The sequence below is a fragment of the Hydra vulgaris genome, chromosome 01, assembly GCF_038396675.1.
Source record: "Hydra vulgaris chromosome 01, alternate assembly HydraT2T_AEP".
Taxonomy (NCBI): domain Eukaryota; kingdom Metazoa; phylum Cnidaria; class Hydrozoa; order Anthoathecata; family Hydridae; genus Hydra; species Hydra vulgaris.
Window position 1 is genome coordinate 59,682,501 of NC_088920.1, and position 14,188 is coordinate 59,696,688.

The window sequence follows — 14,188 nt, forward strand, 5'->3', positions numbered from 1 at the left end:
AAATTATTTACGTTGGAATCTACATAACTGCAAAAATTTTATGTTTTTTAAAATTTTATTGTAAACAAGAAAAAAAATTTTTATAATTTTTTTTAAATCATTGTAAAAGTAACTTAAATGAAATGAGCTATCTTACAATTATTTTAGATTTCAAAATTGCCCATATATATTTTCAACAGGGTTAAGGTCTGGACTTTGTGGCGGCCATTTAAGGATGTTTGCTTTAATTTTTTTTTTAGGAACTGTTGTGCTGCTTTGCATGTGTGTTTAGGGTCGTTGTCATGGTGAAAAAAAAATTTGTGATCAATTCTTAAACGAATTGACATATATTTTTTGAAAGCCAATCAACATACAACTTCCCTGTCATTATACATTCAACATTCACCAGTCGTCCCACACTATTTGAATCAGGACATCCCCTAGCCATAGGCGAGCCACCTCCATGCTAGACTGTTTTTGTAAGATTTCTATCTAAGAGTGCATCGCAAGGTCTGCGCCAAACTCTTTGTCATTTTTTAAGCCAAGTATTTGACATTTATTCTCATCAGACCATGACACTAAGTTCCAAAATGCCTCACACTTGTTAATATGCAGTTTTGCAAATGCTAAAAGTTTTTTTTTGTTTATACTTTTCTGAAGAAGGTTTATTTAAACCACCTAATTTTTTAAACCACTTAAATTAAGTCTTTTCTGTACAGTTTGACATAAAACATTTAAATAAGGATTTTCAACAATCTGTTTTGAGGTTATTGTTAATTTTTTTTTATTCTATCAGTGCAATTAAGATATTGGTTCTTGTTGAAGTCTTAATGGGGCGACCATTTTTTTTTCGATTTTTGGCAGAACCAGTTGCTTCATATTTTATACACATCTTCATAACACCACTTACTGATATTTGATATTTTTCATCACATTGCTTGTAGGTTAGGCCCTTTTTTCGATCACAAGTGACCCGAGATCTGATGTCCAATGAATAATTTTGATGATTAACCTTTATTATTTTTTTAACTTTTTCTAAAAATAAATTCCAAAAGATATAGTTTAAAATGCTTATTGTTAATAACTTTAACAAAATATTTTTGATGTTAATACTTTTAAGTAAATAGTTATTGACAAAGCATTATTTTTCTTAATAAAAATGTAGGTGTTTCTTACTTTTGGCACATTTATTTTAGACAGAAAAACTGTAAGTTAGCAAAGTTCATTTAATAGAGTTACTTTTGCATTGAGTTGAAAAGAGTTGTAAATGTTTTTTTTTCTCTCTGGAATCAAATTTAAAAAAAAACATAAAACTTTTGCAGTTATATAGATTCTAACGTAAATAATTTTGTTTTATTGTTTGAGTTTCGATTTTATCATTAATGCTACTTAATTTTGCCTGTAACTGTATGTATATATATATATAATATATATATATATATATATATATATATATATATATATATATATATATATATATATATATATATATATACACACAGTAAACTCCCGGTTATTCGAACCTCCAAGGGGTAAAAGAATTTATTTCTAATAACCCAAAACTCGAATAACTGAATATGCTCTTTAAAATGACCTACTTTAAGTTTCTTTCAAATTTTAATAAAAGTAGAAAGTAAAAAAGAAAAAGACCCTTGGAATTTGGTGCTACTTCAGTTTTATCCTTGTAAAATAATAAATATTTTACAATTCGTTTAAAATATAGTCCATTTTTTTTTTTTGTTGTTCCTTTAATATGTTTTTTTATCTTCAAGGGGAGCAAAATTGTTTCAAACAACTGCAGGTTCAAATAACTGCATTTCTGCATAACAGCATGTGCGTGAGTTTGTTAAAGAAAATTCACAGGAAATGAAAATTACTTCGAATAAGCAAATATATATATATATATATATATATATATATATATATATATATATATATATATATATATACACTGTGTGACAAAAGTTATCGTACGCTAAGAAAAAAATAATAATATTCAATATAGACACAATTTTTCTGCTATATTTAATGAAAATTATTATAATTTTTTTTTAATAGTATTTATTTTGGTAATTTTTGAATTTTTTGGAATTTATATTGAAATAACATTAAAATTAGGCTCAAATTTTGAAAAAAGTACATTAAAGATGATGACAAAAGTTATCGTGCACTTGGCGTATACTAATATTTATTTAACTCCAAACCGTTATATCCACCATTTTTCATACATTTTTGAAAATAAAGTAAACTATAAACACTTTAAGATTATTTTTAATTGTTTTAATTGATTTTTTTGGTTAAAAAAAAGTAAAATGAGCTCGAAATGGGTTAAGACTACTGTAGAAATTCGTAAGCTAATAATTAAGCATTGGAATGAAGGAAAATTGTTAAATTGTATTGCAAAAATTGTTGATTCTAAAAAATCCACAGTTTCTTCAATTATTAACAAGTTCAAAAAAACAGGATAATTAGCTGATTTGCCCCGAAGTGGTCGTCCAAAAAAACTGAATAAGCGTGCTGAACGAAGCTTAGCTTCCACAATCAAGAAAAATCGTTTTGTAAGTGCCAAAACTTTAGCTTGCAAAATAGAAAACGATTTGGGGGTTAAAATTAGTCCAAAAACAGTCATTCGAAGTCTTAAAAGACAAGGAATAGTGAGTCGCGTTCCAAGAAAGGTTCCTTGTATTAGTGATAAAAATTGTAAGCTTCGATTAAACTATGCTAAAACGTACATTGATATGCCAGACTCATTCTGGAATAAAGTCTTATGGACAGATGAGTCTAAATTTAATGTAAAAAGATCTGATGGTAGAATTCGTGTATGGCGTTCATCAAAAAATTGCTTAGAAAATGGAACTACAGTCTGAACATTTAAACACGGAAATGGATCAGTAATGGTTTGGGGATGTATGTCGGCAGCAGGTGCTGGAAAGTTAGTATTTATTGAAGGAAATATGGATAAACATTACTATAAATGTATTATTAAAGAAAATGTTGAACAATCAGCACGTAATCTTGGTATTGGTGATGACTTCGTTTTTCTTCAAGATAACGATCCCAAACATAAGGCCAAAGATGTGATGGAATTTATGGAAAAAAAAGGTTGGGACATACAAAATCATCCACCTCAAAGCCCTGATTTGAATGTAATAGAACATTTATGGGATGAAATCGATAGACGAATAGATAGAACAGGTGTAAACACCATTGAACAATTAAAAGTCCAAATTGTAAAGACGTGGGAATCAATCGATCCGTCTATTACAAAAAAACTCGTTGAATCGATGCCAAGACGTCTTGCTGCTGTTGTAAAAGCTAAAGGACAAAATACACGATACTAAAATATAAGTTTAGTTCCCATAATATTTATCAAAGTGTACTATTTTGAAAGCGTACGATAACTTTTGTCACCTTCTTTTTGTTACTTTTCATGCTTTTTCATCAAGATATTAAAATAAAATTTTTTTCTAGTTCTGTTTTTTCAATTTTTGTTTAAATAATTATAAATCAAATAGTTTTTATTCAGTTTTTAACTTGTTCCTTGCATTTCTTTTATTCTAAATTAAGAGTTTGTAATTTTTTTAAAGTGTACGATAACTTTTGTCACACAGTGTGTATATATATATATATATATATATATATATATATATATATATATATATATATATATATATATATATATATATATATATATATATATATATATATATAATTTATATATATATATAATTTTTATATATATATAATTTATATATATATATATAATTTATATATATATATGTAATTTGTTTATCTATATATTTGATATATAATAATAATAATCCATTTATTTAACCATAAAATATGAAAATTTACAATAATATTTATAAACTCACATAAATAAGGTTAGGTGTCACTCGTATAGTTAAAAACTAGTCAATGGAGTGACACCTGAACCTATAATTATAAATTATATATATAAATAAGTTATATATATATATATATATATATATATATATTTATTTATTTATTTATTTATTTATTTTTACTTTTTAAATTTAATAATAATTATACTAATTTAATAACTTTTTTTTTTTACGTTTGCTTTCAGAATACTAATGGTACAAGTTTTGTTTTTTGATTTAGATTCTGTATCTCAATGATATCCTGGCCTATCGATACGATATCCTGTTAATTGTAGTTTTATATATTGCATAAATATATATGCAAACACTCACACATAAATTTTAAAGAAAATATTTATATTTTTATATATATATCTATAAATTGTATATTTTAAGCTTTTTTATATTTATCATTGTATATTACTGTTTGTATTAATTATTGTTCAAATTACAATTAGCTCAAATTTACAATTTAGTTTTATTTGCCAATTCAATATATATTATAGCCACGTTTAATTGCGTTTAATAATATTTGGCGATATTTTATACAGCGCATTTAAGCGTTGGTTCAACGTTATATTTCAACCTTTACTCGACGTCTTTGAGTCACGTTAAATCGACGTTTTACTAACAACGTTACAAATCCTTGCAAAATAGACTACTTTAACAGCGTTTATGCAACGCTTCTTAGGTAACGTTTTTTCAACGCTAAGTTGCGACGTTTATTCAACGCTTTTTATGTAACGCTTTTTCAACGTTTAGTTGCGACGCTTTTGTAACGTCATTTAGTAACGTTTTTTCAACGTTACGCAATAACGTTTAATCAACGTCTATTAAACAGCGTTACATATCTTTGCAAAATCGATTACTTTGTCAACGTTTCCGCAACATCTTTTGCGACCGGTTTTCAACGTTGATTCAACGTTGTCATGTTTGCTGGGTTATGAGGAAAATATTATGAATTACAGCAAACGTGTTAAAAAATCGATAAAAATACGTTACTTTCTAACAGTTGCAACAATATAAGCGCTTCTAAAGCCGCTTAGTATTGAAAAACCTTATGTTTCTTGTTCAATGAAAAATCATTCCTCAAATACAGAAAATGCGTTGAACGATAAACCTTTGCATTTCCTTCATGATAAGACAACCAGGGTGGAGACTACTTTAAAGACATACGAAAACGAAAACCAAAATAGAATCACTTATGCTTAAAAATTTCGTGCTTTTATAGTTAATGATAAAAATACTGTAGAAATAAAAATCCCAACAGAAAAGTTTAGAATAAATCCTTTGTGATCAAATCATACCAATTGTATTAAGTTTAACCGTGAAAATAAATACAGTCGTTCGTTTAGAATAAAGATAAAAAATACTGAAAAAGATAAAATCCCTGATGTTTGGGGCAATAATATTAGCGTTAGACTATTCAGAATGCATCATGATACCTCGAGAAGCGAAACACTTCAACATAGCGCAGTTAATACTTAGTACAACCCTCTCAATAACATTTTCTACATTTGAAAAAACAACCTTTCTTTGTTAGACAACAATTTTACTCAAATCAGATACCAAATTTTAATTTAAGATGGAACGAAGCAAAGTAATTAAAACTTTTGAAATTAATTCTTTTCGCTCATGCCAAAGCTTTGAATCAAACTCAGTTTATATTACCAAACTGGTCAAGTCATTTGGTATTATCTTTATATCAGAAAATTAACTTTTAAAAATTGAAATTTTCAGAAGTTCTGGGACAACATTCGTAAATTCAAAACAAAAGCAAGTACTCAGTCATATTCAATTAATAATTCGCAAAACCTAAATGATATCGTTAAAGAATTCAGATAACATTTTCAAACAATACTCAATACGCCGCTTATTATAAATAACAACCAAAACCCTATACAAATTCCACCTCTAAATTCATTAGTTGTTACAACAGTTGATGTTAAAAATAGCATCTCACTTCTAAATAGTATTAAGTCGCCAGGTAGCTATGGGATAAGCGCTGAAAACCTTTAAAACTCTCATAACAACAATCTCATTTTGTGGCTCTCTAAATTTTATAACAATATTCTCACAAATGGGAAGGTCCCAAAGATCTATCAACTTCAGCAATTATCCCACGTGTTAAGTCATATAAAAAATCTCTTAATGATGCAAGTAATTACCGTGGAATAAGTTTTTTTACCTATCAATACTAAACTTCTAGAATATCTAATCTTACTTATATGCCCTCGTATAAAAGATAGTTAATCCCATCAGCTAGGTTTAAAAAAAAACAACTCGACTTTCCATGCAGAGTTTCTATCGAGTGAAACTATTCAGCACTATAAAGTATATAACACGCCTCTACATATGTGGACTTTAGATGCCAATAAAGCTTTTAGTACTTGTAACTGGAATCTACTGTTTGAAAAGCTCTATTTCCAAAAAAAACTTTGATTGTCCGTAGTACACACAATTTCATCGCTTCATCTATCCGGTGCAACAAACACATCATTATATCAAAGACTTACCTCAACTCAATTTAGTCTCTGAAAAGGAGTACGGCAAGATTCTATTTTATCGCCTCATCTATATAACATTTATACTGAAAGCATCCTTAGTGAAATAGTTTCAGAATGCAAAGTAGAATCGACAGTAAATGGTATATATACGGGTATCATTGCATACGCAAATGATGTAATCTTGCCAAGTCCTACAATTTCTTATCTTCAAGAACTGATTGACCAATTTCAAAACTATGGAGTGGCTAATTCTGTAAAATTAAACACTGAGCAAAAATAATTTCTTATTTTTGGAACAAGTCCCATTTCAAACAACGTTAATCAAATTAACGGAACTTCATTATATCTTCATAATAAATTAAAACATCTATGTTTCCAATGGGATAATAATGCTAATAAGAACAAGACTACAACACTTCAAAAAACAAACTTAAATGAGCGTATAACTCAGCTTCAATTGGCTCCAATAGCTTTAATTGATTGTGAAATTCATTTTTTTCATATTTATTTTAAGCATTGCAGCTGAAACACTGTGGCTTATATTCATTTTCTTGTCAAGACAAAACCTTGGAAAAATGTTCTTTTCTTCCACATTCATTCGAAGTTATTCTAGAATTAAAAACGTCTCTTATTTGTCCTTCTCAATATTGTAAGCTGAAACATCTTTACAATTACAATTTTTTCTAAGTTTACGCATTTCCTAAAAAAAATCTTCTAAAGATTCACGTGATGTTTGATGTCTTATAAGAAAGTAATGTCTTGCAAAAATTTCATTACGGGTTTTTATGTTTAAATTTTTCAAATATTCAATAATACTTTTATAGGAATAAAGTAATCATTAAGTAATCTCACTCTTTGAAGTAATCATAAACATTGGGTGATACGAAATTAATGGTGGAGCAATATTTTTCAATAAAGTTCTCAAATGTTCGCTTCCTATGCTATAATTCTTTTGAAGCAGTCAGTGCATTATGATCAAGCCTCGTCGGTTTTAAGATCTTTGACATTTTCCATTAGTTTTTTTTTAGTGTTAAATATTGTTAGTTCTGTTGTTCTTAGCTTCCTGGAGTGCAATCATAATCGTAAAAGCATTATGATTGCACTTGTGGTTTTGATTTTGATTCTCATAAAGAATTAAATTAATTGATTTTTAAGTGTCTTTGTCTTTATTAAATATGCAGTTGCCCTTATCAGATCGAATAAACAAAAATGTGACATTTTTCTTGTTCTCTCTTAATAAAAACAACTTTTTTACGTGCTGCGGTCATTAAATCAAAGTTTGTGCTCAATGTAATTTTTTTGTTTTGTTTTGTTTTGTTATTTAGGTGCCCCAAGAAGACCTAACGGTCTTGTTACAGAGCACCGCGAAAGTGCATTTAACCAGGAAGTTCACGTCTTCTTACCGTGACGCGAAAATATTTCCAAAGCTCTTTTCGAACCTGGATCTCCTGCTAATAAAGCAAAGGCTCTAACCACTGCGCCACGGCCGCACAATCGTTTTTTAATCGTTTTTTAACATTCTCTAGACATAGGCTATTGAAACATAACACTTTGAATTCAAGGACAAAAATTGTGTTGCGTATTATAATCTTGTTAAAACGCTTTATCGGATTCAATTTTATAGGACAACCTAAAAATTGAACCAAGATTACTTAAATTTTAAGCCATCTCTAGTAAAATTACTTGAAATTCTACTACTTAAATACTAACGGGTGATGACGAAAAAATGAGACTGCGTTTAAAAGGGCATAACTCCTTTATGAAAATTTTTGATGAAAGGAACAAGTCTTTTTTTGATGCACGCACTCTGGTATAATTCTTGCTTGAGTGATTGCTTAGAAGGTACAAAAAAAGGTATAGAAATACCTTTAGCCGCAACGCAAATTCAGACCAACACTTTTTGCTCATGTTTTTCAACTGGATCATATTTTACGCTTGGCGGTGCCAAAGCAGTGTTACTTGAGTATAAATTTTGGTTTCCGTAAATGGTGCTATGCTTCAAAGTGAAATAAGATTCATCATCAATTATCCAAGCGTGATTTTTATATTTTTTGTAAAATCGACTGCATCTGGTTCTTATTTTGCGTTTTTGTGACTCTGTTCTTAATGAAATCTTTGTTGTTTTTTTTGCATTTAATATCTGTGTGTTTCTTCAATGTTTTGCATTTAAAAGATTGATCGCACACAAATTTTCTAGCTGCTTGTCTTTGTGAGACGCCATCCTTGTGGTCAAACATGGTCTTTAGCTTGGTAATGTTCTTTTTCGTCATTTTTTTTGCGACTCGACCACTTCCTCTAACTCTTTGAGTTCCGATTCCATTTTCTGCGCGTTCAATTATATGGTATATGGTTGCTTTTGGTATTTTTTCTGCATTAAAATGACAATAAGTGTAATATTTACCATTTTACCTATTGTCCATGTAAAATCCATACACATGTTCACGGAGAAGCTCTTGCTTAGATTTGTTTATTTTCATTTTACATCGTTGAATTTTAATAATTTTTTTTAATTTAAAACTAGAATAAATTTGCAATAAAATACATACAAAATATATATACAGCTAATGGTATTAGTACATGCAAATTTAAATTGAACGCAGTCTCATTTTTTTGTCATCACCCGTTACTACTTAAATACTACTACTTCAAATCCTACTACTTAAATACTACTACTTAAATACTACTACTTAAATACTACTACTTAAATCCTACTACTTAAATACTACTAATTAAATCCTACTACTTAAAAAGTACTACTTAAATACTACTACTTAAAACTACTACTTAAATACTACTACTTAAATACTACTACTTAAATACTACTACTTAAAAACTACTACTTAAATACTACTACTTAAATCCTACTACTTAAATACTACTACTTAAATCCTACTACTTAAAAACTACTACTTAAATACTACTACTTAAATCCTACTACTTAAATACTACTACTTAAATCCTACTACTTAAAAACTACTACTTAAATACTACTACTTAAAAACTACTACTTAAATACTACTACTTAAATCCTACTACTTAAATACTACTACTTAAATCCTACTAATTAAATCCTACTACTTAAATCTTATTACTTAAATACTACTACTTAAATCCTACTACTTAAATACTACTACTTAAATACTACTACTTAAATCCTACTAATTAAATCCTACTACTTAAATCTTATTACTTAAATACTACTACTTAAATCCTACTACTCAAATACTACTACTTAAATACTACTACTTAAATATTACTACTTAAATACTACTACTTAAATACTACTACTTAAATCCTACTACTTAAATCCTATTACTTAAATACTACTACTTAAATCCTACTACTCAAATACTACTACTTAAATACTACTACTTAAATACTACTACTTAAATCCTATTATTTAAATCCTACTACTTAAATCCTACTACTTAAATCCTACTACTCAAATACTACTACTTAAATACTACTACTTAAATACTACTACTTAAATCCTATTATTTAAATCCTACTACTTAAATCCTACTACTTAAATACTACTACTTAAATCCTACTACTCAAATACTACTACTTAAAAACTTCTACTTAAATACTACTACTTAAATACTATTACTTAAATCCTACTAGTTAAATACTACTACTTAAATACTACTACTTAAATACTACTACTTAAATACTACTACTTAAATACTACTACTTAAATCCTACTACTTAAATACTACTACTTAAATCCTACTACTCAAATACTACTACTTAAATACTACTACTTAAATACTACTACTTAAGTCCTATTATTTAAATCCTACTACTTAAATACTACTACTTAAATCCTACTACTCAAATACTACTACTTAAATACTACTACTTAAATACTACTACTTAAATCCTATTATTTAAATCCTACTACTTAAATCCTACTACTTAAATCCTACTACTCAAATACTACTACTTAAATACTACTACTTAAATACTACTACTTAAATCCTATTATTTAAATCCTACTACTTAAATCCTACTACTTAAATACTACTACTTAAATCCTACTACTCAAATACTACTACTTAAAAACTTCTACTTAAATACTACTACTTAAATACTATTACTTAAATCCTACTACTTAAATACTACTACTTAAATACTACTACTTAAATACTACTACTTAAATACTACTACTTAAATACTACTACTTAAATACTACTACTTAAATACTACTACTTAAAAACTACTTAAAAACTACTTTTAAAGCTGAAATAGTAGTAAAATTTTAAATAATTCATTTAAAAAAAGAAGTCATTTCAGACATCTACAAAATTGCTAACGTTGTTCCAATTTACAAAGTTGGCTCGAAACTTGAGCTTGTAAGTTGCAGACCTTTTTTGTAATCATCTAATGCAAAAACATTAGTATTTAATATTATGTTAGTAATTGATGCATGTAAACTTTTGATACCTACTAGTAAAACGGATTCAGACATAAACATTTAAATAACAATGCTCTTATTGGCTTAAATGAGGTTATTTTAAAAGCGCTATATGAAAATAAATGTTCTTTTAGTGTGTTTTTTAATTGACTTTAAAAATCTATTGACGCAATAAATCGTCATGATTTATTTTGTTACTAAATTAGCATATTATGGAGTTCCCTCAAACTTGCAACGTACAATCAGTAATCAGTAACGTATGTTTAGAGTTATGTTAAAATATAAAAAAATTTTGCTCTTATTTACAGACAAAATTAAACCAATTTAGGTGAATAGCATTTATTATTTCATATTGCGTTCTCACTTAATTTATGCATATCATATCTGGGGACAACTTAAAAATTGATCATATTAAGGAACTAAAACTATCCACTTCTAAAATGAGCTCTTTTTCAATGTTTCGTAGTTATTTAAATTGTCACATATATTAAAAATACATGACTACATCAATCTCGTAAATTGTAGCTTAGTATGAGACTCTTCAAATGGTAGATTCTCTAATGCATTTATCTTTCGAACAAGTAGCAATAATGAAAACTATAATACTTTAAAGTATTCACAAAAATGAATACTTCAAAACATTAAACGTAGATTGTAGAATTTAAGTCAAACTTATATTTAATGTTAACTTTGCATATATGAACAAATATTAAAAAAGTGAAAACATCAAACACATGAAAAACACAAATTAAATTATCTCCATAATTGAATTTTTTTAAGCACTGCTTTTATATTAAATGATTGTTCAAAAGATCGCTCATTTATTTTATTTATCTTCATCCGCTTTTACTACATAAATAATTTATACCTGCATCTAAGGGATAATCTTTTACATGTAAGTTTAATTTTCTCGGATCTCGTATGGTCTTATAAAAAATTAGTAACTGACCTTCCAATATTGATTTTCTTTTAAAAAGACGTGCTTTATCTCTCAAATTGGTTAACCACTAATAGAAATCAAGTAAGCACATGTTGTGACTGATGCTAGATAGGCGTCAACTATAAAAGTATTATCATTTAATGTGTAAATTCTTGTTTACTTCAATCAAGTCAAATTTCCTGGAATATGTAAAGCCGTTGAACTAACTCCATTTGATACTATAGATGCGTAGTCTAACTTAACCTCCTTTCATCATCATTTCATCATCAAAACAACACTTTTGTGAAAAAATAGATGTGGAAAAAATAAACAGCTCTGTAAATTATCATTATATCAAAAATAGATGCAGTGAAAACATCACAATTTAAAATCTTTTGACAATATTCTCCAATAAAGTTTTGTTTTTGTTTAAAAAGTTCTGAGCAAATTATTTGTAACATTGTTAAAATTTGATATAGAAATACCACATAAAGAGAGTTTAATAAGAATGCTATCTGACTATGTCAGACTTGGTCAAAAGTTTTTTAATATGCTGAGAGCAATGGCTCATGTCATACTGTTTTTATTTAATGGGGTGGAAAACTATTAAATTACACAATCAAAAAATAGACTTCCTTTTAAGTTATTTTATCAATTAATCATATTGACAATATAGTGGTATAAAAATCAAAAATATGACACTAAATATTTAAAAAAATTTGTACATTTTGTTTACTAATTAAATTTTCAGACCCTTTGTGTTAGAGAAACGACCAAATGGAATAGATAATGTAATAGATATTTTTTTTTAATGAAAAAAAAAAAAACTTTTATATAATTATAACAATTTTTATTATTATTTAATTAAAAATAATAATAATGAATTAATAACAGTAAATGATAAATTAAAAATTTGAAGTCAGTAAACAACAAAAAAACAACAACAACAACAACAACATTGACAACACCTATATCAACACAACAACAACAAAAATAACAAAAACAACAAAAGCAAAATATAATTTTCAAAACAGCTTAAACTGTTTTAATAATAAAACTGGCAATCTACAATTTACTCTCATTTGATTCTAATCTATATAAATATTTTGTTAAGAAAGAATCGTATTCATTAGTAATGTTTTCAAAGAATAAATGAAGTTTGAAGTGGAGTCACGCACGGAAATAAAAAACGCAAGTTTTAGTTACAAGATAAGTAAAACTTAATTCCTCGAAAAATATAAGTTTTAGCAGTATGCTTTTTTTAAATAATGCTCTATATATAAGTAATAATTTCCAGAAAGTTACAAGATCGCACTATATACCGTAGAGTCACAGCAACCGTTTAAGTGCAACTCTGTATGGTCACGCACGAAAGTCAACACGGAAGTTGCGTATTTTTCGAGTTAATGTAGTTCTTTTGTATCTTTTAGTATCTTTTTATTAATAAATTGCTTGCGAGTCTGCAACTCGTATCATGGCGGGCCGGAAAGTTGGGGGTGGAGTGGAGGAGTGGTAGTGGGTGTGTGACCCATCAATGAATTTTTTGTTTATTTATTTGGCAAATTGCGTAGACCTTTTTGACAATTCAGTTGGCAAATTCCAAAGAAAGAGGACCTTTTTTTAGTCAGCAAAAGTTGTCATGGCACTCCCCCTCCACCCACGTGACACCTATTCGCGCCGGCCCTGACTCGTATTAAATATATTTTCAATGAGAAAAAGAAGTGATCCAATATTTCTAGCTTGAGTATAGCGTTTAGAAAATTACTGAATATTTTTCAAACTATTGCCACAAAAAATATAAAATGATAAAAAAATATGTATATTCAAACACTCAGGCATAGGCCTGTAAATCGAGCCGAACAAAAGTTTGCCAGGGCTCGGCTTGGCTCGTTTTTTATATTAAGAGTGTTCAGGCTCGGCTCGAGCTCGTTTCGAACATGAGATTCTTTGTTCGAGCTCGACTCGTTAAGGATTAGTATTGTTTGGGCTCGGCTCGTTTTACATGTTGCTCGAGCTCGACTAGTTTAAAACTCGAAATAATTATTGTAACCTGTTAGTTTAAAGCTCGTTTAGTAAAAAAAAATTGTTCGTTAAAGGCTCGTCTGTATATAATGCAAGTCCAAATCAACAAACAGCATAAACAATCCTACAGTCTATTAAACATGCAAATAAACAACATTATGAAATAAGATCCCACAAATTTAATAGTTCAAAATAAAAGTTAAAACTAATAGTTCAATGTTCAAACTTAATGTTCAAAGTTCAAACATGATGTAAACTCTCACAAAAACAATAATTCCTATTAAACACTGTACTCTAATAGTATATAAAATGACTTATATTTGTGAAAATGTTATTAAAATTACATTTTCACAAATATAAGTCTTGCTCTCATTGCATTGGATAAATAAATAAAAAATATATATATATATTTTATATATATATATATATATATATATATATATATATATATATATATATA

General features: G+C 27.7%; 1 long non-coding RNA gene across 1 annotated transcript in view; it reads left to right on the forward strand.

Annotated features, from left to right (window-relative positions):
- Positions 1–4,199, forward strand: part of LOC136074915 (uncharacterized) — a 5,553-nt gene extending 1,354 nt beyond the window's left edge. The window contains exon 4 of the long non-coding RNA XR_010635557.1: positions 4,105–4,199. This is a non-coding gene — a long non-coding RNA (uncharacterized LOC136074915). The remainder of the gene's footprint in view (positions 1–4,104) is intronic.
- Positions 4,200–14,188: the final 9,989 nt, after the last annotated feature.